We start from the raw sequence: 23,404 nt of genomic DNA, 5'->3' as shown, positions 1-23,404 counted from the left end.
CTACCCGGAAAGCTAAACAGTTTCTTGGACGGTTCCCTGGGCAATTCCTTGAATAATCCTGTCTTGAAACATATTTGTCTTAAACCCTGAACTCTTTGCTCCTCCCACCAACTTCCTGATTTAAGCCATGTCTCTGCACTTCCTGTTTGCCAGATTATTGTGCTTTCTCCAGCCAGTATCTCGCTCCTGTCTTCCCTGTTGCCGTCCATATTTTGCTACCACTCGTTATGGACCCTTGGCTTGTTCCTCAGCTACACTTCTGCCTGTTCCCAACCTGCAACTACTCGTTATCGACCTTTGGCTTGTTTACCAACTGCACTTCTGTTTGATCCCTATTTGTTTATCCGCTACTGAACCCCAGCTTGCCCACCTCCTGGTGGGGCGATCCTGAGGACCGTGACCTGGTACTAAAATGCAGCAGAATCTTTCTCCACCATCAGGAGATCTGGTGAACACTGGTTAGTTTTTAGACTCAGCTCCTTAGGTGAGCCTGGGCCATTCAACAGGGTGACTGCCTGTGTACCTATCCTGCTGGTTGGTGGTAGTTCTGCTACTGCTATAGCAACTGGTCTTCAAGCCTGACCCCTGATAATAACAGTCAGGTTGGAAAAATACAAAAGTCCATCTAGTTTAACCAAAAAAAAAAAAATAGAGTAACTAAATAGTAAACCTCCATATATAGAATCCTATTCCCACAGTTGATCTAGAGGAAGGAAAAAGTATGGTCCAATTTGCTCCAGCGAGGGAAAAAAAAACTTCCTGATACCCCCAGAAGGTAAATCAGGTGTTTAATGGATCAATAATCTCTGGTGTTATTACCTATATCCCTGGTGATATTACCTTTAAACGTTAATATCCAATCATGTTTTGTGAATTTAGGAATGCATCCAGCTTTTTTTTTTTAAACAACTTACTGAGCTGTAAAGAAACCAGTTCTTGATGGAGTCTATTCCACATTTTCACAGCTCAATAAACCCCATAGACTCAAATTGTTGCAGTGTAAGGGGTGTCTTGCTTTGATTTTTTCCCCTACAGACAGGGTCAGCACTTGACTAAATGACAGCTCCCAGATTGCAACCTTTGGGTTTGCTCCACTGGCTACAACTGACAGCCAGCAACCGGTGAGCAGATAAGGTATCAAATATGGGCCAAGGATTTAGTAAGGAACCAGACAGAATGTAAGGGCAGGCAGCAGACAGATGGCCAAATAAATCCAAGGACCAACCATCTTAAACCAGAATCAATCAGAATAATCAGGCAGCATTTCAAAGTTTACCCAAAATATTCTCCTGTTCCTGACAATCACAGCAATACCACATATGTGTATGTTATTTATTGTTTGTACCCATAGTACAGCCCAGAAACAATAGTGCGCATTTTTCTTTTTTTTTTCAATCTTACCTAAAACACACTGAAACTAACTGACACTGATGTCCTTTGATGACGCCCTGAGGGAGGGGCGAAACGCGTCAACGTATGTCCGCTTTTCACAGCCAACGCAACACGTCACTTCCGGTTTAGTGGGACGCAAGCGGAAGTAGTGCTGGAACGCACGCCGCTATCTCACTCCTAGGAGGACACCTTCCACTAGACGCCTGGGATTTATCTATTAAGGCTTGTATTCTATTTTAAAATGTGAGTGTAATTCCTAAATTGTGCAATAAATTACATTATATCTGGAATGTACTGCACTATTGGCTTTTTTATGCTTATTTGCATATGTCTATTGGAGAGTAATCTGAAGGCACCCAGCTCATCCGCTTACCTTTAAGCCTGCTAGACCCCAAGACCATAAGGCCTATAGGGGTCCATAACATTTGGGGTACAATGGGCACGTGTGGAATACATTTATTGAGCACCTGGGAGCACACTTCTGTTTCAAGTTTGTAAAGTGGATTTTTGGTGCTGGCAACACTGAATTATTTTTGAACACATATATTTGGACACTTATATTTGGACACTTCTTTTTCATTTATTTGATTCAATTGCTTTATATTGTGTGATATATTCATATATATAATAATTTTTTGGACACTTTAGATCTCCAGTCAAATAAGTTATTTAATATAGTTCATTGTTATAGCGCTGTGTATAGATTCACTTATTATTTTCACTTGTTGATGAACAGCAGCTCTAACATTTAAGAAATAATCTATCACGCACTTAATTATTTTCACATATGCGCAGGGTGGACCTGTTTGGTCTATTTATATTCATTAGCTGACACTGATATTAATTTAAAAAAAAATATATCCTGCCCAAAATATACTGACTTTGACCTTTGAAAAAGTGCCAAAAACAGATGAGGAGGGGGGGGAGGGCATAAAGCGGAACTTCCCCTTTAGGAGAAGTTCTGCACTAATGTTAGGGAAAAAAAAAACTATCCCCTTGGTCCAACTTAAAAGTTCTTGATGAAGATCTTCTGTAGTGTATACTGGCAAAAAAATTAATAAATGTAGCTCCTCTCTCTCTTCCATCACCAAGCATCAAGCAGTTACATACATATACAAATTCCTATCCTTTCCTTACAATTACCTATTGCATGAGCAGCACAGACAGTACTTTCAAGTACTTTGACAAATGAGACACATGCATATGTAGGGCACAGGGGCACAGCCATTGTCACAGTCACTCAGTCACTCAACCATTGTATACCCATATGTATAGTATGGTATGTAAATCATTATATGTAACACATGTACGTTATTGAGGATTTTGAAGGTCTATACCAGTGCAATAGAAAACGTGGTCCTAATAAATTATACATTTCTCTAGAACTATTATTATCCTCCATCACTGTACATGTAGCTAGCTCTCTATGCTCTGTGGTTACACCCATAATGCAACCAGAGCTATTTACAGTAGGCATTGCTTCATGTGTGAATCCTGTTATTGCCCAATTCAACCTCCTTTATTACAGAAACACATTTATTATATTTGCATAACAGACTGAAAATATGCGAATACATAGTTATAAAAATTGCATATTGTGAGTTTGCCTGTGGCAGGGATGTCAGATTTTAAAGAATCAACTGGTGATCTTCCCATCTTTACAGAACAGAACTATTGTTAGAGATAGATGTATAGTTACTGTTGTAAACATCTTATTCATTTTGACAATGCTATCCAGGGCCGCTGATAGAGGGGGACCACCAGCCCTCTTGTAGGGGGCCCGAGCACACCGGGGGGCCCACACAGAGAGGGGGATTAGTGATGGACAACAAATACAGAAATCTTCCTCCAGCACCTGAATCTGATCTGTCCCTCTCCCTGCTATCAGCTTTTATCTGTTGAGAAAGAGACAGTTGTCCCTGAGCTCCAACTTGCCCAGCCTGTATATTTTTCTCATCTCATCTTTTTTATTTAACAGTCTTTTTTTAGATTTAGCAGGAATTATGCGAGTTATGTTATATTTGTGTCTGCTAATAGTGATTTTGTTGTAATTTTAGCTAAATATATCTTTAATATTTTCTTGGTGGGGCCCTGCAAGGGAGTCTGTACGGGGCCCCGCTATTTCTAACAGCAGCCCTGATGCTATCCAATCTTGAAGTGTTACTAAACCCACAACAGTAAAATCAGTCTGTATATACACTAAAGCATGCTTGTTATACTCACTGTGGAACCTAAGGGGTTAATCATCTGCAATGTGTAAAAGGGCTGTTTGATCCTGTCTTCTCTGATCCTGCCCTTCGTCCACTGTCCCGAATCCATCTCCTGATAGTATAGAGCAGGGTCTCCAAACTATGGCCCTCCAGTTGTTCAGGAACTACAATTCCCATCGTGCCTAGTCATGTCTGTGAATGACAGAGTTTTGCAATGTCCCATGGGATGTGTAGTTCCGCAACAGCTGGAGGGCCGTAGTTTCGAGATCCCTGGTATAGAGCCTTGGGATCACTCCGCACATGCTCACTTTGATGTGTGTATTGCTAGAGAGGTTTTTTTGGGAGGAGGGTGCATGGGATAAGCACAGGGCCAATTAGCACTGTCCAGACAGAGGGTCAAGGATCCTGCAGCCTCATAGGACAGTCAGAGGAGAATGAAAAATCCTCCTATAAGCTTTAATCAGACACCGATAGAAGTCACAAGACTGCTATATACTGCTAATGAGAAAAGGTATTTAGCAGTTTATATTTACTGAAATAATTGCATTCCCATGTTCTGTGTACTGTGGGAGACTGGATATAGTGAATGCAGGGTCCTGGGTTTAGCAACACTTTAAAGTGGTTCTAAAGGCAGAATGTTTTTTTTTTATCTTAATGCATTCTATGCATTAAGATAAAAAAAGCCTTTAGTGTACATCAGCCCCCCTGATACTTACCTGAGCCTCATCTCGATCCAGCAATGGCTACGAATGCCTCGGCTGTCCAGGACCCTCCCTCCTTAATGCTTGAGACACAGCAGCGGCGCCATTGGCTCCCGCTGCTGTCAATAAAACTCAGTTAGCCAATGAGGAGAGAGAGGGAGCGGGGCCGAACCGCATATTGGCTCGGCTGCCCCCATAGCAAGCTGCTTGCTGTGGTTGGCACTCAACAGGAGGGAGGGGCCAGAAGCTCCAGCCAGGGATCCAAGAAGAGAAGGATCCGGGCTGCCCTGTGCAAAGTCACTGCACAGAGCAGGTAAGTATAACATATTTGTTATCTTAATAGACTAAAAAAAAACGAGATTTACAATCACTTTAAAGTAATTTGGTTGCATGTAACAATCTATCTCAACTGTTTTATGATACATACAAGGGATATGCAAACTGTGGTCCTCCAGTTGTTGCAAAACTACAAGTCCCATCATGCCTCTGCCTCTGGGTCTCATGCTTGTAGCAGTCAGAGTCTTGCTATGTCTCATGGGACTTGTAGTTCTGCAACATCTAGAGGGCCACAGTTTGCATATCCCCGATATACCCTTCATATCGGTAAATACCTATTCCCGTGAGTGTCATTTTGCCATTTGTACCTCCTTATGAGTGTACTTTTATACTGCGTCATACTTATAAATGTATACATACTATTCAAGCATCTTTTTATGATTTTGAATGGATGCTGTCACTTTTTACTTGCTAGTAAATTGTGCCAGGTTCTTCAAAGTTTCCTTAGAGCGGCATTAGTTATGTGATTTATGCAATATTATATATTAATTTAGTATAAACAGTATTTGAATAAGGCTTTGGAAACAATAGGGTCCTATGGTCCTGAGAAACGGGGGGCCGGATTTAAAGAAACTGCAGCTTCAAACATCTATGACGTGTTTCAGTTTCGCCGCGTTCAAATCAATTAACTGGCGCTGCGGCGAATTGGCGAGTAAAACAGCAATAATGAATTCCGCCGTCAGCGGGATTCACTTACGATCGCGGCTTCGCCAATTCGCAAACTTATGTCTTCCTGCTTATAGCAGTTTCACATAGCGATGTGGGCTAGTGGATTAGTGCACACATCACATGTCTGTAATTCATCTCCCTCTGCTGTAGGTTCGAGGCTTACCATCTCCACCTACTTTTTTTATTTTCTTTTTTTGTTTATATTGCTAAAATGGAACGGATTACATCATATATATTGCTAAATAATGTTACACTCAGAAGCGCTTGCAAGCTTACACCATTTTAAGTGTTTTTTTGATCTTGTCTGTGTGTCGAATCGATCTTATGAAGGAAAGTACCAAAGGCAAGTGACCAAACCCCTACCCTACTTCAGGGCAAGATGAAACCTCACAATTTTACCATGGTCTTCTTCCCACATTCCATACAATGTTTAGTTCTTTAGCTATATGTGCTTTTTAGCCTTAACACACTCCATTTTTTCCACCATACAGCTTTATTCTGCACAATAGCTAAGTGCTTTGCAACTTCACTGCAGTTCACAACGTCATGGGTTCAAATCACATCACTACACTTGGGATCTCTTTTCACTCTCATTTTTTTAAACAGTTTTTTTAAACTATCTTGAATTTGGGGGGGGGGAGGGGGGTGTCCTACCCAAATTTCAAGCACATCAATGGAAACAACACAATTTTGATTTTATGAGTGTGGTCCTAGTTTTATCGAGATGCAATTCTTTACATATTTACCATGGTTCTTACAATTTCTTGACCAATAAACATAGGTGTCTGATATTGGACTCTCTCCATATTTCAACAACACAGGCCCTCATAGTCCAACACTACATTTGCCTCACACCTCAACACAACACTGTCACATCCCTACTCTACATTACAACCCCTCACATCACCAGTACAAGCAGCATGCAAAGTGCAAAACTCCGGCCTTGGCAGCTTAATGGGCCATACACTAACAATTTGTCTAGACTTTTTCCTGTAGACTTAACCAAACCATATAATAGAAGCTCAAACCTCAACACTTTCAATTTGGATGCAATCAGGCAGGCCCTTGCACTACATAGAAAATGTCAATCGGAAGGATAAAGTCTTCTCTAAATCTTACAGTGTGGATGGCCCTTTTGTCTGTAGGCACCCACACAAAACAAAAAAACACATGTTCAATTCTAATGTATTTATTTATTTGAGAATGACAGCAGAAGGAGGGATGCAGCAAAAGAATATTGTCACTCTCCAGTCCGTGTGCCTTTACAGCGCCAGACCACGATCTTTGCTCCATGGCTACGGGATTCTGATGTCTTCCACAACTTCCGGCAGAGTTCAGAATCCATTCTGCACCTCTACCAGCTCATAGGGGACAGGCATGGCAAGGTTGCTGGGCAGCTTCCAAGCCACTTTCGAAGTTCCAGGGTGTTCATGTTGGTCATTGGCCATGTGCCTTACCAAATATCCACTGACCACAAAAGAAAATGAGTGGAGTCCATCAAGGTGGGTTTCTACCACCTACACCCGCAAGCAGTACCACTCCTGGAAAAATAAAACAAAGGATAAGACATTTCATTATGAAAATCACATCTTAATGCCTGTTTGCTTCATTCTGAACTTCATTTAATTTCGACATCACGAGTGAAATAACACATTTTATGCCAACTTACACAAACCAGAAATCATTAATGTAAACATTTGAATACACACCTGTGACGCCAGACAGCCCATCACCACAGGCTTCCCATGGTACGTGCCATGATTCCAAGATGTTGATGTTCTGGAAAATTACAACACCATAAGATACCAAGCAGCCGTTCATGTTATCAATAACTACACAGGTGGCATAGACACAAATAAACACCTGCCAGCTCTTCTCAGCCCTTTACACTATTCACAATACCAACATGTTTATGGTTAGAGGTGCATGTTTTTGCTCAAGTAACACAATTTTACCAATGTTGACTACACTTTATCTACAATGGCAAGTGTCATTGGCAGATGATAATCACCCTCTGTCTCCCTGTGAGTGGCACCTCTGCTAACTAGCTAATTAATACACATGCCCTATCTTGACCGGTTACAGTACTTACATGTAAAGTGGCTAGCAACCAGGGTATTCCGGGTGGCCATACCGGCAGCGGTGCTCCGCCGCCTGGGGGCCGCCGGCTGACGGACCTCTGGCTCCCTCTCCTCCGTCAGCTCCCAAGAATCATCCCGGGCAACGCACATGTTGTGCAACACGCAGCACGCCAGGATGATCTTGGAAGCCTTTGTAGGAGAGTACAGGAGTTCACCCCCAGGCCGGGCCAAGCAGAGAAACCGGGACTTGAGAAGACCTATGGTCAACTCAATGATACTCCGGCTTCTCCGCAAGGCCCTGTTGTAATTCCTCTCTGCTGGGCCCTGGGGGTACCTGATTGGAGCCATCAGCCACGTCAGCTGCGGGTAACCAGCATCCCCTGAAAAATAAGAAAAATATACATTAGTTATTCATATCATGTGACTTTAGATGACTCCTCAAAATGGGAGACAATTAGGCATTTTACTAAACAACCTGCTCGTCTGTTTGCAAAAAATCATATGAAACATCTCAACTCTGTCTAACTGCCTAAATCACTAATACAAATGGGAAAAAGGACACACAAAGTGGTGGGTTTCTCTTGCAAGTTACAACTTGGCCCCTATTCTGTTCCTATTACATTAGCCTAGGTCTTACTTCTGGAATATATCTGCAACTAGAGTGAGGAAACCAATATTGACTCACTTATGCAAAGTACTTTGGGGATATGGCAATACCATTGGAATCATTTGTAGGTTTTCTTTGGGTGGCTAGAGGACACCATTTACACATTGGTTAACCACCTTCATTGGACTCAAAGACAACTTTGCAAATCTTTCTTTTGTGAGCTGCTAAGCTGCTGATCTGGTTGTGTGTGAACAGCCTGACAACTAATAACACATCCATTTTAGGTAGGCTTTGCTTAAATCAGGGTGTACACCGATGTAGCTTATTCCTATGTCTATGTAATCTTACAGTTTATGTTGTTAAGACAAAATACTTTACCAATAAGCCACCCTTCGGGCATTTGTCCACTTTCAAACACCTCGTACAGAGTACTTGTTCTTAACATACTGGAATCATGGCACGACCCTGGGTGACCAGTGTTGACACTCATGATGCGCTGTTTGGCGTCACACACTAATTGGACGTTCACAGAGTGGTACTGCTTGCGGTTCCGGTATTCACTTTCGTGGCTCCTTGGGGGCCTAATGGCTATGTGGGTGCCATCGATTGCCCCTAGGATTTGCGGCATGTGTGCCCGCCGGTAGAAACCCAACTTGACTTCATTCCACTCATTTTCATTCTGTGGCCAGTGGATAAAATTGGGCACTATATCCACTATGGCATTAATGACCAACATGAACACCCTTGAAACTGTGGGCTGGCTAATGCCCATGATACTTCCCGAAGTGGCTTGGAAGCTGCCACGCCCTAAAATATACAAAGTGGCCAGCAATCTGGCCATGCCGGGCACCGCATGGCCGCGCTGTGTGTCCGGGTCAATTTTCTCTGCTATGAGCTGGTAGAGGTGTAGAATAGTTCCTCGCTCGAGCCGGAACTTCCTCCTGACATCAGAATCCCGCAGCTTGTCCAAATAGATCCTTGGAGCAAAAATGCGTGGCTGGCGAGGTAAGGGCACACGGACTGGAGGTGCTGCTGCTGAAGGTGCTGCTGCTGCTGCTGCTGCAGCTTCCCCACCTTCTGCTGCCTCCTGTGCCAGGGCCTCCTCAAACAAGGCACCAATAAATGCCAGCATTGCACCATCTAATGCGTCTGGGATATCGTCCTCCATTTTGAACGCGCAAATTCGCGAATGCGCAGATATATATAGAAACGGCCGCTAATTATCACACCTGTGAGCCAGCTATAAAAGGAGCACATGGCCAATATGGCTGCTGGATGTTATAGATCGATGTTTCTTATGTGCTAGCAAGACCCTGTGACCCACAACCTACATTATCTGGAGGTAAGACAATTGTATCTCTCTCTCCCAAAAAAAAGGAAGGAGACAATTTGTACTTATCTTGGGTGTGCTTAAGTTGTCTATGGTGAATCCCCTCCAACCCACAATAGCTTGGGAACCCCTCAAGTGTCTTTTAATCATTGGCAGTTGGCCCCATGTGCATGTGGTTTGGACATGTGTTTTCTCATGTTTGTTAAAGGTGTGCAGTCTAGATTTGGCATCTAAACCTGCCCCCTTACCTTCCCAGCTTCCAAAGACACCATTTTTGCTTTCCTGATAACTGTAATTTATTATGTGCACGTATGTAGGTCATGCGATTTCTCATGTATGTTTAATGTTTGCAGCCTCCTTTTGCCTATAAAGGATTACACCACCACCACCACCACCACCACTGTGTTTGTGACATTAGGTAAGTGTTTGGAGGGCCTCGTGTGATTTGTACCCCTATGCGTTTTCTTATGTGTTTTTTTTTTACATTTCTTTGCAGCCTCTTCTGCTCTTTAACACCACCACCACCACCACCACCACCACTGTGTTTGTGCCATTAGGTAAGTGTTTGGAGGGCCTCGTGTGATTTGTACCCCTATGAGTTTTCTTATGTGTTTTTTTTTTACATTTCTTTGCAGCCTCTTCTGCTCTTTGCCACCACCACCACCACCACCACCACCACCACCACCACCACTGTGTTTGTGCCATTAGGTAAGTGTTTGGAGGGCCTCGTGTGATTTGTACCCCTATGAGTTTTCTTATGTGTTTTTTTTTTACATTTCTTTGCAGCCTCTTCTGCTCTTTGCCACCACCACCACCACCACCACCACCACTGTGTTTGTGCCATTAGGTAAGTGTTTGGAGGGCCTCGTGTGATTTGTACCCCTATGAGTTTTCTTATGTGTTTTTTTTTTACATTTCTTTGCAGCCTCTTCTGCTCTTTGCCACCACCACCACCACCACCACCACCACCACCACTGTGTTTGTGCCATTAGGTAAGTGTTTGGAGGGCCTCGTGTGATTTGTACCCCTATGAGTTTTCTTATGTGTTTTTTTTTTACATTTCTTTGCAGCCTCTTCTGCTCTTTGCCACCACCACCACCACCACCACCACCACCACCACCACTGTGTTTGTGCCATTAGGTAAGTGTTTGGAGGGCCTCGTGTGATTTGTACCCCTATGAGTTTTCTTATGTGTTTTTTTTTTACATTTCTTTGCAGCCTCTTCTGCTCTTTGCCACCACCACCACCACCACCACCACCACCACCACCACCACCACCACTGTGTTTGTGCCATTAGGTAAGTGTTTGGAGGGCCTCGTGTGATTTGTACCCCTATGAGTTTTCTTATGTGTTTTTTTTTTACATTTCTTTGCAGCCTCTTCTGCTCTTTGCCACCACCACCACCACCACCACCACCACCACCACCACCACCACCACTGTGTTTGTGCCATTAGGTAAGTGTTTGGAGGGCCTCGTGTGATTTGTACCCCTATGAGTTTTCTTATGTGTTTTTTTTTTACATTTCTTTGCAGCCTCTTCTGCTCTTTGCCACCACCACCACCACCACCACCACCACCACCACTGTGTTTGTGCCATTAGGTAAGTGTTTGGAGGGCCTCGTGTGATTTGTACCCCTATGAGTTTTCTTATGTGTTTTTTTTTTACATTTCTTTGCAGCCTCTTCTGCTCTTTGCCACCACCACCACCACCACCACCACCACCACCACCACTGTGTTTGTGCCATTAGGTAAGTGTTTGGAGGGCCTCGTGTGATTTGTACCCCTATGAGTTTTCTTATGTGTTTTTTTTTTTACATTTCTTTGCAGCCTCTTCTGCTCTTTGCCACCACCACCACCACCACCACCACTGTGTTTGTGCCATTAGGTAAGTGTTTGGAGGGCCTCGTGTGATTTGTACCCCTATGCGTTTTCTTATGTGTTTTTTTTTTACATTTCTTTGCAGCCTCTTCTGCTCTTTAACACCACCACCACCACCACCGTGTTTGTGCCATTAGGTAAGTGTTTGGAGGGCCTCGTGTGATTTGTACCCCTATGAGTTTTCTTATGTGTTTTTTTTTTTACATTTCTTTGCAGCCTCTTCTGCTCTTTGCCACCACCACCACCACCACCACCACTGTGTTTGTGCCATTAGGTAAGTGTTTGGAGGGCCTCGTGTGATTTGTACCCCTATGCGTTTTCTTATGTGTTTTTTTTGTACATTTCTTTGCAACCTCTTCTGCTTTTTTTGCCACCACCACCACCACCACCGTGTTTGTGCCATTAGGTAAGTGTTTGGAGGGCCTCGTGTGATTTGTACCCATATGCGTTTTCTTATGTGTTTTTTTTTTTTCCTTTTCTTTGCAGCCTCTTCTGCTCTTTGCCCACTACTACCACCACCACCACGACCAAGTCTGTTTGTGCCATTAGGTAAGTGTGTTCTGTAACTGTTCACTAATTATACTGTATATGAAGAGCAATCTGCAAATCCTGTTTTTTCTGTTTTCTCTTTTGTCATTTCAGATTTAGGAGTTTGGGGCTCTTTGCTGCTGCTGGACAGCCAGATTCTCTGCCCACCTCGTGCTCCCATGGCCCCACCCACTGGAAGGATGAGAAGGGCCAGGGGGGCCAGGGGGGCCAGGGGGGCCAGGGGGGCCAGGGGGGCAGGGGGGGCAGGGGGGGCAGGGTGGGCAGATCGTCTGGCTCTGGTGTGAGGGAGGCTCCAGCTGTATCCATGAGGGAGTCCACCATCCCCATCCCGGAGGAGGAAGCCGGGGGAGGTGTTAACACACCAAGTGGACAAGCTGGCTCTTCTGACAGTAGTCCTGGAGCGGGTCCGTCCACCAGAGTCAGCTTGTCCACATTAACCCGGCTTCCCCGTTTCACCCACAATCAGTGCTGTGCCCTGGTCCACGCCTATATGGCCAGATATCAGGCGATACATGGGACCAGGGCCGCGTCTTACTCAGTAACAGAGAAGAACAGATTGTGGGATGAAATCCGGGATGCTGTAAATGCACTGGGTGAAGCACCTCGCCACCGTGACAGTGTGCGGAAGAAGGTCAACGACATCTGTGGGTCCGTTCGGAAGAAGCTAATTGCATGGGCTGCGGAGGGTCTTTATGACCGTCAAGGTCGGCTGGATGAACGTGCACGAAGTTCTCTCTGGGATTATCAATTACCTTTCTTGAACATCATAGGACCCGATACCATCTTTCCCAGAGAGGACTTAGATTCGGATGCTTTGCACCGAGGTAGGATATTATCTTGGATGTCAATTGTGTGAGTTGTTTGGAAAAGATTAACTACTATCCTATGTGTGACATTAAGAGAATGTGATACTTGCCCTTCCAATTGTCCTTTTTTTGTTTTCCCCAACCTGCAATTTGTTCATCTGTAGCACGGATCTCAGCCCCTCCACAGCCCATGCAGCTTGGCGAACCAGACGGACTCACAGGTGTTGACATCAGTGCTGACCCTCCTCCTGGTAGGTCCAATATCATACTGTGCCAAACAATGTAGATGTTTTTTTTTGGCCAAGATAGCTCATATTGCTATGTCCTTTACAGAAGATCCGCAGCAGGGAACACACCCAGTGCAGCTAGGCCTGGAGGAAGGTGTTGGTATGTCTAGTCAAATAATGTTTTTTTGAATCTTATTAACCCCATTAACACACATGTTTTTTCTTAGGAAAGAGTGTTGCCTTTTAGATGTTTACCCTGCAAAACACAGTTGACAGCATTAATGGGTGCCGTCATTAGTAGGCAGACCAAGCCTTCTTAACCTTTGGGAGGGTTTAGCAAGTGTCCTATGAGCCCAGGAAAGCACTTTTGAATGTTTGGCCTCAATGCTTCATTCATGAAGCTAGGAGGGCAATCTGGCCATAATCATTACTGACTAAGGTTATGTACTAAACATGTTTTTTTTTTTTTTTTTTAAAAGAACATCAGGCCCCTCTTGACGTTGCAGCTGGAGTTGGATCAGGAGCTGGCGACGATTCTGCATCCAGTGCTGTGGTATGTGATATAAGGGAACAAGGTGCACATGTAACATTTCAATGGTAGCATTGATTTTGGACTAGATGTGGCTTACATTGTGTGTGTTAAATTAGTGCTAGGACATTCTGACGATGCACCAGCACAACAAGAGTTCTATCTTGAACATCAGGGAATTATGTTATAATTTGGTGTGCCACTAATGTTCCAAAAACATCCAGGATCTTTAAAGTCCGGCCCGTCTTTGATTTTCCAGGTCCAAATTCATGGGTATCGTTTGGTTGGGTTGTCCTCTAGCCGATTGATGGCAAGATTTTAGACAACATACGTAGATGTATAAAGTCATTGGTGTAGTAACAGATTTACCAAAAGCATAAACAACCTACCACACCAGGGTTAATTGGGAACACCTTCATGTTGAATCTTTTTTGCCTTTGTCATATTAGTCCTACCAATATAATATGTACCCATTATCAGAAGTGTTGCTAGCTTGGATAATCTTACAATGAACAAGTACTCATTAGAAGCACATCAAACTTTTCAACGTTCTGCTTGGGGTGTTAAGTTGTCAAACTAATCTGAAATATTTAGTCATGATGTTTGATAATGATTTGGTCTATTTCTTCTGCTTTCAGGTAGCCTTAGATGCAGAGGGATTGTCACCTACCCAACTTCGTCCATCTATGCTGGATGTAGCCGAGAGGCTGCTTGATGAGTATCAGGTCCAAAATGAGTTAAGGAGGCGTACTCAGCAATCTACTGAGGCAGTACGTCTGCTCGGGCTCATACAGGAATCTGTAGCAACAATGGTACAGGTTCACCAGGATATGTTACAGGTTCAACAGGATATGCGTAACAGCTTGGTAAGTTTAGCAGACCAGCATCAACGGGATCGGCAAAGTGTTGACACTCAGGTGCTGGCCACACGCCAATGCCTGTTTGGATCTGAAGATGCCCCATTGGCAGAGCCCTCCCAAACATCTCACTCACCTGCCACTGCAGGTTGTGGTAGTGGGAGGGTAATGCCAGTGTTGGCCACTTGTCAGGCAGCTGGGGATGGGACAATTCCTCCTGTAGCCACTCCTAGCACTTCACACTCCGTTCGGACTCCCACACCCCTCAATGAGCAATCCTCCTGCACAACCTCAATGCGCACTGGTTCCACAGTACCCCTTCCACCTGACTACATTCCCTCCACACCTTTATCACTTCACTCCTCCCCAGGCCGTTCTTCTTTTTTGTCACCAATGCGACATGTCGTTTGCCCCCGCACCGTGGACCACAACAACCAATCAACCACCACTCCCCACACATCTTCACAACCCTTGCACCACCAGCAGCATCAAATAGCCTTGGAGCAGCAACGATCCCATCTCATGGTAATGGCACACGTTACCCAAATTCTTAGGCTGAGCACAGAGCAGATGGGACTATTGGCACAAGATCTTCAGTCTGGGACATTTCCAGGGTTCAACACCCTGCATCAGCAGCAGCCTCAGACACAAGATCTGATTCTAATGGGCCACTTTACCAGAACTCTAAGGCTAACCCCAGAGCAGATGGGACTATTGGCCCACCATTTGATGGCAGGAACCTTTCCATTGCTCACCACACTGCTTCAGTCACCACCACCACCACCAACTTAATTTCTTTTTTTTTTTTGGGTTTTGTTAATGATTGTTACATTGGCCAATTTGTGGGGCCATTTTTTTTTTAAATTTGAGGGTGGCACAATATGATTTCTTATAGTGCTTTTTTTGGGGATGAAATAAAATTTTATGCAAAATGATTAGTTTGTGTTTGCTCTTTGGTTTTTTAGGAGTGTTGGTGGCCAAGTAATGGCCCTGGTTAATGTAGGCATTTATACACACGTGCTTCTCGATCTCCAAACATATGATTTCATGTAAATTTAGATAACTCAATGTTCACATAACGACCCAAGAAAAGGTCTCCCTTCAAATGTAGCTTCAAAACAAGTCTCAAGGCTAACATAAACCAAAGCCAACATACTAACAATTACAGACCACACCACTCAAGTAAACAAATACAACACAAAAGACATTCGATGTGTACACCAAAAAGAAAACTTGGGTAATAAAATAAATGTTTTAATAACACATGTGGGTGTCTACCAACTGTAGCGTACAAAAAATATATTACAATATATAATAGAATGAACTAAATTGCCAATGTAACATTTGTGTTGCAAAGAGCAACATACTTAAATTTAATTTAGATAAACATTTTAAACATTTTTTATGTTTTGACATCATTTTTTGGAAGGTTTTCACAAAAACAATTCTTTTTTGTAAACATTTTTGGTTTTGTCGGTTGCCATAAAAACAACAAGGCTTATTTGTAAACATTTGTGGTTTTGTCGGTTGCCATAAAAACAACAAGGCTTTTTTGTAAACATTTTTGGTTTTGTCCGTTGCCATAAAAACAACAAGGCTTTTTTGTAAACATTTTTGGTTTAGTTTGTTACCAAAAACAACAAGGCTTTTTTGTAAACATTTGTGGTTTTGTCCGTTGCCATAAAAACAACAAGGCTTTTTTGTAAACATTTTTGGTTTAGTTTGTTACCAAAAACAACAAGGCTTATTTGTAAACATTTTTGGTTTTGTCGGTTGCCATAAAAACAACAAGGCTTTTTTGTAAACATTTTTGGTTTTGTCGGTTGCCATAAAAACAACAAGGCTTATTTGTAAACATTTGTGGTTTTGTCCGTTGCCATAAAAACAACAAGGCTTTTTTGTAAACATTTTTGGTTTAGTTTGTTACCAAAAACAACAAGGCTTTTTTGTAAACATTTTTGGTTTTGTCGGTTGCCATAAAAACAAGGCTTTTTTGTAAACATTTTTGGTTTTGTCGGTTGCCATAAAAACAACAAGGCTTATTTGTAAACATTTTTGGTTTTGTCGGTTGCCATAAAAACAACAAGGCTTATTTGTAAACATTTGTGGTTTTGTCCGTTGCCATAAAAACAACAAGGCTTTTTTGTAAACATTTTTGGTTTTGTCGGTTGCCATAAAAACAACAAGGCTTTTTTGTAAACATTTTTGGTTTTGTCGGTTGCCATAAAAACAACAAGGCTTATTTGTAAACATTTGTGGTTTTGTCCGTTGCCATAAAAACAACAAGGCTTATTTGTAAACATTTGTGGTTTTGTCGGTTGCCATAAAAACAACAAGGCTTATTTGTAAACATTTGTGGTTTTGTCCGTTGCCATAAAAACAACAAGGCTTTTTTGTAAACATTTTTGGTTTAGTTTGTTACCAAAAACAACAAGGCTTTTTTGTAAACATTTGTGGTTTTGTCCGTTGCCATAAAAACAACAAGGCTTTTTTGTAAACATTTTTGGTTTAGTTTGTTACCAAAAACAACAAGGCTTTTTTGTAAACATTTGTGGTTTTGTCCGTTGCCATAAAAACAACAAGGCTTTTTTGTAAACATTTTTGGTTTTGTCGGTTGCCATAAAAACAACAAGGCTTTTTTGTAAACATTTTTTTTTTGGTTGCCAAAAACAAGGCTTTTTTTGTTTTTTTTAAGGTTTTTTTGGTTCCCAAAAAAAGGGTTTTTTATAAATTTTTATATTTTTTTTGGTTGCCAAAAACAAGGCTTTTTTTGTTTTTTTTAAGGTTTTTTTGGGTCCCCAAAAAAAGGGTTTTTTATAAATTTTTATATTTTTTTTGGTTGCCAAAAACAAGGCTTTTTTTGTTTTTTTTTTTTTTTTTGGGTCCCCAAAAAAAGGGTTTTTTATAATTTTTTATATTTTTTTTGGTTGCCAAAAACAAGGCTTTTTTTGTTTTTTTTTTTTTTTTGGGTCCCCAAAAAAAGGGTTTTTTATAATTTTTTATATTTTTTTTGGTTGCCAAAAACAAGGCTTTTTTTGTTTTTTTTTTTTTTTTGGGTCCCCAAAAAAAGGGTTTTTTATAATTTTTTATATTTTTTTTGGTTGCCAAAAACAAGGCTTTTTTTTTTTTTTGGGTCCCAAAAAAAGGGTTTTTTTTTAAACTGTTTTTGATTTTTTTGTTAGATTTTTGTTTATAATGGGCAACAATTACAAATGTCACATTTCTTTGTGTTGCAACGTGCAACATAAGTAAACAAACCACAAAAAAAAAATACTAGGATCTTTTTAAAGGTGTGACATTCCTAACGAATGGCTCCTTAGGGTCTGGATCCACGCCACAAAGGTGTTCCAAATATAGAATTCGGTCTCCGCACCACCTCATATAATCCAGGAGGACCTCGTAGGTGAGGTGGGTGTGCCCTGGGTAGAAAAAAACATGACAATTAGTTTTAGGCAAAATGATCCAAACAAGGATTGTAATTAATGTGCCTCAACAAATATGCTTAGGAGTCTATTGGTTGGCTTTTATCAACACTCTGAAGCAAATATGCTAAATTGCTGTTGTAAACCTTAAACTCAAACTTTCACAGCAAATTGTTCAAAAGGTTACATAAGATGGCTTGGAATGTTAGTAGCAGTTCCACCAAAGCTAAGTAAAATGCTTTTCTGCATGTAAACACAAGCAATCATTTTGAAGAATGTAAGGTGTTTTGGGTTCAATTGGTCAACACGATACATGTGCACACATTTATCTCTATCACCATTGGAATCTGTGGAGCGTTCTCTCTCACTCTTACTGTCTATAGATTGAACCTGACACATAGTAGAGACTCACCCTTAGGAATTTTGAGGGCCAGTTCTGGACGGAGCAGATGTGTCTGCTCCCCTGATCTCCTTTCCGCCATCCCAGCTGTGTTAAGAGAGAAGAAAAAGTTTATCAACAAATGGACTCACGCTAACTGTAGGTTACGCAGTCATGAAAACGCTCTAACACCCACTCATTACCCCTCCACATTTCCCTGAAAGTTTTATTTAGACATTGATATGGTGGTGATGCAGATTTGTACAGTGCAAGCGTCATTCTTCTGGGTGAAGCTTGTAGCGTTAAGGATACGTACTCCCTGCTTTTGTGCTGATTGTGTTTTTCTGATGTTTTTGGTGCCTCAGCCCTGCCTGTTCTAAGTGTTGGAAACATATCATTTTGGGAGGGCTGCGGAAAACTAATCAGGTTAGACTTACACTCTCTAGGTTTTTGGGGACAAGAGAAATAACAATCCTCCTTTTTACATGGCCCCTGTACACACCTCTAGGCACCTCCCTCCTGTTGTTTGACCCCACAGCAGGCAGCTTGCTATGGAGGCACATGAGATGAAGCCAAGCACCCTGTGCCTGTTCAGGCACTAGGCTGTGAGCCAGCCTTGCCCCCCTCCCTTCCAATGGTCTCAATGATTAGGAGTGACAGCATCAGGAGGCAATATTGGCATGCTGTCACCTCAGTTAAGGAGGAGGGGGAGTCTGTTCCAGACAAGTATTAGTGCAAAAATTTGGACCGTAAAAAATGGTCCCAGTAAGTCTTAGGGGGAATATGCACACCTATCACTTGGAATACTAATGCATAGAATGCATTCACATAAAGAACCCGCTGCCTTTAGAACAACTTGAAGCCTGAGCGGGGACATACACAGTTAGCATTTCTCCACTTACTAAGTAGACACATTACTGGAAAAGCACACAACTTACCATCATCAGGTTTTTTTGGGGCCCCTGAAGTGGATGGCGTGGCTGGCTCTGGAGAAACTGCACAAAAAGAACACAAATTGTGAACTGGAATGTGGTACATTACCGAGGAAGAGTATTTATGAAAGATTGACAAACACACATTTTCAGTGTTGACTAAATCAGGACATGATTAAATTACAATGTCCCCTAAAAATTTACAAGTACAAAGCACACCATTTCCAATGTAGAGAAACTAACACCAATTTAGAATAGGGTGGCTTGAGATAACTTACAAAAGATAACATGTCCTGTAAAGCTCCCCAAAACCACCTTTCAAACATGAAGGTTAAGCAAGAGTGTTTCATGACCAACCTTCCTGTCACATATAGCAAAACTACACTTGCTTTGACTCCAACTTAGATTATCCTAGATACACATCATCCTAGCACACACAATTCATGTGAGAATCTAATTTTAGGTACTTACAGACTAGTTCAGGGGAGCCTGGAGTGGGGGAGGATGGGGGAGACCCTACATGGGGGGATGGTGTCCCTTCATGGGGGGATGGCGTTGTATCTCCTAGAAACACAAAGACACAAATACAATCCTTGAACAAAAGCTATTTGATAAAGGCACACAGAAAGTAGTCTGGAAACATTGAAGGTAGTAGTTACAGTGGACTGGGTAAGCAGTGGCCCCTCTTCCCCAGTCCTCCACAACAAACATCCTCAATGTCAGCTGCTACAAAACCCCAATGTCAAAATATATATATTACAGCCCTTATATTTACCAGGACACATTGAACACACAAACACATGTAGAATACTTACTTCCCCTTTGAGGAGAGCCCAGGTCCTCATCCGAGTCGGACAAATTGGCCTCTTCTTGGCCAACAGTTTGTTCCTGGCCCGGATCCAGGCGACTCGGCCCTGCCTGAGGCTCCTCTCTTGCTGAAGTTACATCAACCACAAAAGAAAACAAAACAAACAATCATTCCTCCAAGTTCGACCTAATACACAACACACCAGCACATCCACATTACTTACAGGGGGCCTGAGAAGGCTGAGCCGCAACATCCTGATCACTGGTTTCTAAAATAAAAGAAAAACATTATATATTATTTATGGACACAAATAGGCAGTAACCTCTCATCATGCTAGCACCATACTCAATGCCCCTACAATTCAGAACATAGAAGTGCACTTACACCAATGAGATGCATTGACCATGTTTTAAAACAGGAGGGCACCATGCAAATTAAGCGGGCGCCTAAGGCCTCGCACCTACAGGGGCCTTGCGGCCAGTGGCGGAGCACCAACATTTCGAAGGGCGCAGTCAGGGAAATCTCCCAAGTAAAAGATTGCTTTCAATCCTCGGATCAAAAAGTTGCAGCAGTGTGCTGCAGTCCCTTCACTGCGTCTGCCAGGTGTCTGTTGTCCGCTGACACTTACTCCTCCTTCTCTGCCTGGGGATTGGCCGTCTGATCATGTTATCCTAAGATGTGGAGGAATCGGTAGGTGTGTACCTGCACCAGTAGGAAGTGACTGGCCGGTCAACTCACTCTGCTATCATCAGTTGTTGCTCTGGGAGGAGAGCTCCGCCCTGGACCCGGAACATACAGGTAACCAGGCCCAGACTTGATATTTTGCAGGCTGGTCATAGATTTGTTGTGTCCACTATGCAAAGTGGTTGAGTAGCCCCAGGGAAGTTGGAAGAGTCTGAAAATGGTTGGTGGAGGAGGAGGAGAAGAAGGCCCTGGGTGGCTGGGGGACAAGGAGAGGGCCCCTGGGGGTTTTCTAGAGGAGGAAAGATCCACAATGACGCCAGAGTCAATTGCCAAGGAAGAGAGTGGAGCTGAGCAAGTCCTGCCTATCTGACATGAAAGCCAAACATGGTGTAGATGGAGCCCTTTGCCCTACACAATGACAGCACCAGAGGTGGAAGGTGAGTGGTAGCGGGTCTTTGACATTATAGAGCATATGGACTCTGTCCATTATTGGTAGTTTTGTTTGGAGTTGTCCTTTAGATGTTTAACTGTGTTGTTTTTGACCCGAGCTGTGAGGGACTGAGGTATGACAGCCCACTATGCTGAGACTTATAGTGCCCTAGAATGTTGAGGACTGAGGAATCCTTAGTCCCTAACAGAGGGCACTACAAGTCTTAGCATAGCAGGCAGTATTTCCTCATTCCCCTACAGAGAGGATTACAAGTCCAAGCAGGTAGCCTTCTGCAGTGGGACTTGTTGTGCCCTTGACTGTGGTGGACTGAGGAAGGGAAGTGTAAGAGGGTCTCTGTAAGCTCAGATGTATGGGGGAGCTTTGGGGAACACAGAGTTCCCTTTTACACCAGAGTCCCCAGCTTCCCCCCTCAAATAATGGTTCCCAAACTCTCCTTATATCAGAGTCTTCACACTTCCCTCTTACAGTGTAGTAAGTCTGGAGACTCCGATGTAAAGGGGGCTCTGTAAAATGTGATTAGAGATTAGAAATTTCTAACATTTTTATTTTCTACTTACGATCCACAATTTTCAGCTGCTCAAATGGCTCGCTGCCTCTGACTGCATATTGGAGTGTGGCCGTCCTCCTCCTCCCCTTCTTCACCAAAAGCACAAGAGGGTGCCGTCCGTCCGCTTTGGCTAGAAGCAGAAGAAAAAAAAAAACATAAAAAATACGAATGTACATAGTAGTATTAAAGGTTGTGAAGAGACACTTGATGGAGGTAGGAAAGGTAGGAGCGAGAGGGAGGGGGGGGGGGGGGGTGTTGGTATTAGTGTTGTTGCATAGCTAAACACATGTCCACCTACCCAAAAAATTGTAACCTATCTGGTCACATGTAATGTATATTTTTACTTACCGGAGATTTGCTCCACAGCCTTTAGCAGGAGCCTGGGTGAGCGCCTTTTGGCATCACTCCAGGCCCGCTGCAGATCCACTATATCAGCCTGGAACTGAAATCTCCGCTGCAGCCTCATCCGGAGACGACACATCATCTTGTGCTTTTGGTGAAGATGCGTATAAACTTTATCATACCCCCAGAGGAGGAGGAGCTGTGGAAAGAGCAGTGTATGTTTGAGTCCAAGTATGTCCAAAATAGTACAGTCTTCAAATAACATGCTAGGTCGTCTTTGAGATATTGTAGAACAAAGAATTCCATTTCTGGTGATACATATACATCGATGTCCAAATCTACCTCCATGACATAGGTTGCCCCACACTGGTGATTTCCTCTACATGATATAGCCATTTTCTCAATTGGCCTTTCATGACACACCCAGGGCCGCCATCAGGGGGGACAGGCAGTCACTGTATTTACAACCTTATTGCTGTCCATTTAGCAGGGTGCAAGTAACTTTACACACATGTAGCATAGGTATCAACTTTTGTCACCATGTTAAAAGGACAGCAGTATGGGTAGCATTACAGTGACTGTTATTAGTCCAGGCTCACTAAACTAGCCAATGCTTGGAAAAGCAAGCCATGCAGATTGCTTTTCAGGTCCCTTTTAACACGAGCTGTCTGATTGGGTGTGGCTGTTAATTTTTGACGCAGACCTGATAAGCCCCTCAATTCTCCTTTATGGAGTGTTATATGTAAATGGGATTGCTTCATTTGAGATGCAGATTTAAACTGTGTATGGCCAGGCTGAAGGTACCCAAGTTGATTGGTCGATCACCTGGAGGACAACGTACAACCAGTCTGTCAGATTTTACACACACTTATCGCTAGCATCTCTTGTAGCCACTAGCAATAATCACTGTGTTTTCCTGGCAGGGGCAGCACCAGGAGAACACAATGGCTCCGCAGGAGGGTTTCCCCTGTCTGTGTTGATGGTGGAATCAAGGCAAAATGTTTTTCCTGCAAGCCACGGGACAAACAAAGATATTTTTTTAATGAATCCATGATTTTGCCAAAATGGAAAAAAAAAGATGTTTGCTTTGTATATTCTTAAGTTTGCTACATAACTAGAACATGTAACAGTGTTATATCATTGCAGGAGATTTCCCTTCACTTCCTGTCTTGGTGTCACCAGGACAGGAAGTGAGGGAATCTCCCGTGGGGATACAGCCAGCAATTCTTTCCTTTTATATATACTATGGACATTATAAGGCAACAATTGCAAGCTATTTCCCCACAGTGATATTCCCCTCACTTCCTGTCTTGGTGACACTAAGACAGGAAGTGAGGGAAAATCTCATGCAATGATATCACCCTACTAGAAATTGTAGTTCCGTCTAAAAAGTATACATAAAGTAAGCACTTGGTTTCCAAAGTGGCAAAATTATGGAGGAGTTAAAACCCCATAGTGTGATCGGGTAATCTGACGGTGTGTTCCTACACTCCTCAATGTGTCTGTTCATTAAGCTGTGCTGAATTATCCTTGATTCACAATTCCTGCAAGAGTTGCACATGGTATGTGGGAGATGCAAATTTAAGGTGGCATAATTATCCACACAATCACACATAATCCTTTTTAAAGGTCCCCAGCAGAATTTGATGGCATAGTGGTTCACAGCAG

The sequence above is a fragment of the Pelophylax lessonae genome (genome assembly GCF_965119305.1).
Source record: "Pelophylax lessonae genome assembly, chromosome: 8".
NCBI lineage: Eukaryota > Metazoa > Chordata > Amphibia > Anura > Ranidae > Pelophylax > Pelophylax lessonae.
The sequence above is the reverse complement of the archived record's forward strand: the minus strand, read 5'-3'. Positions refer to the sequence as shown.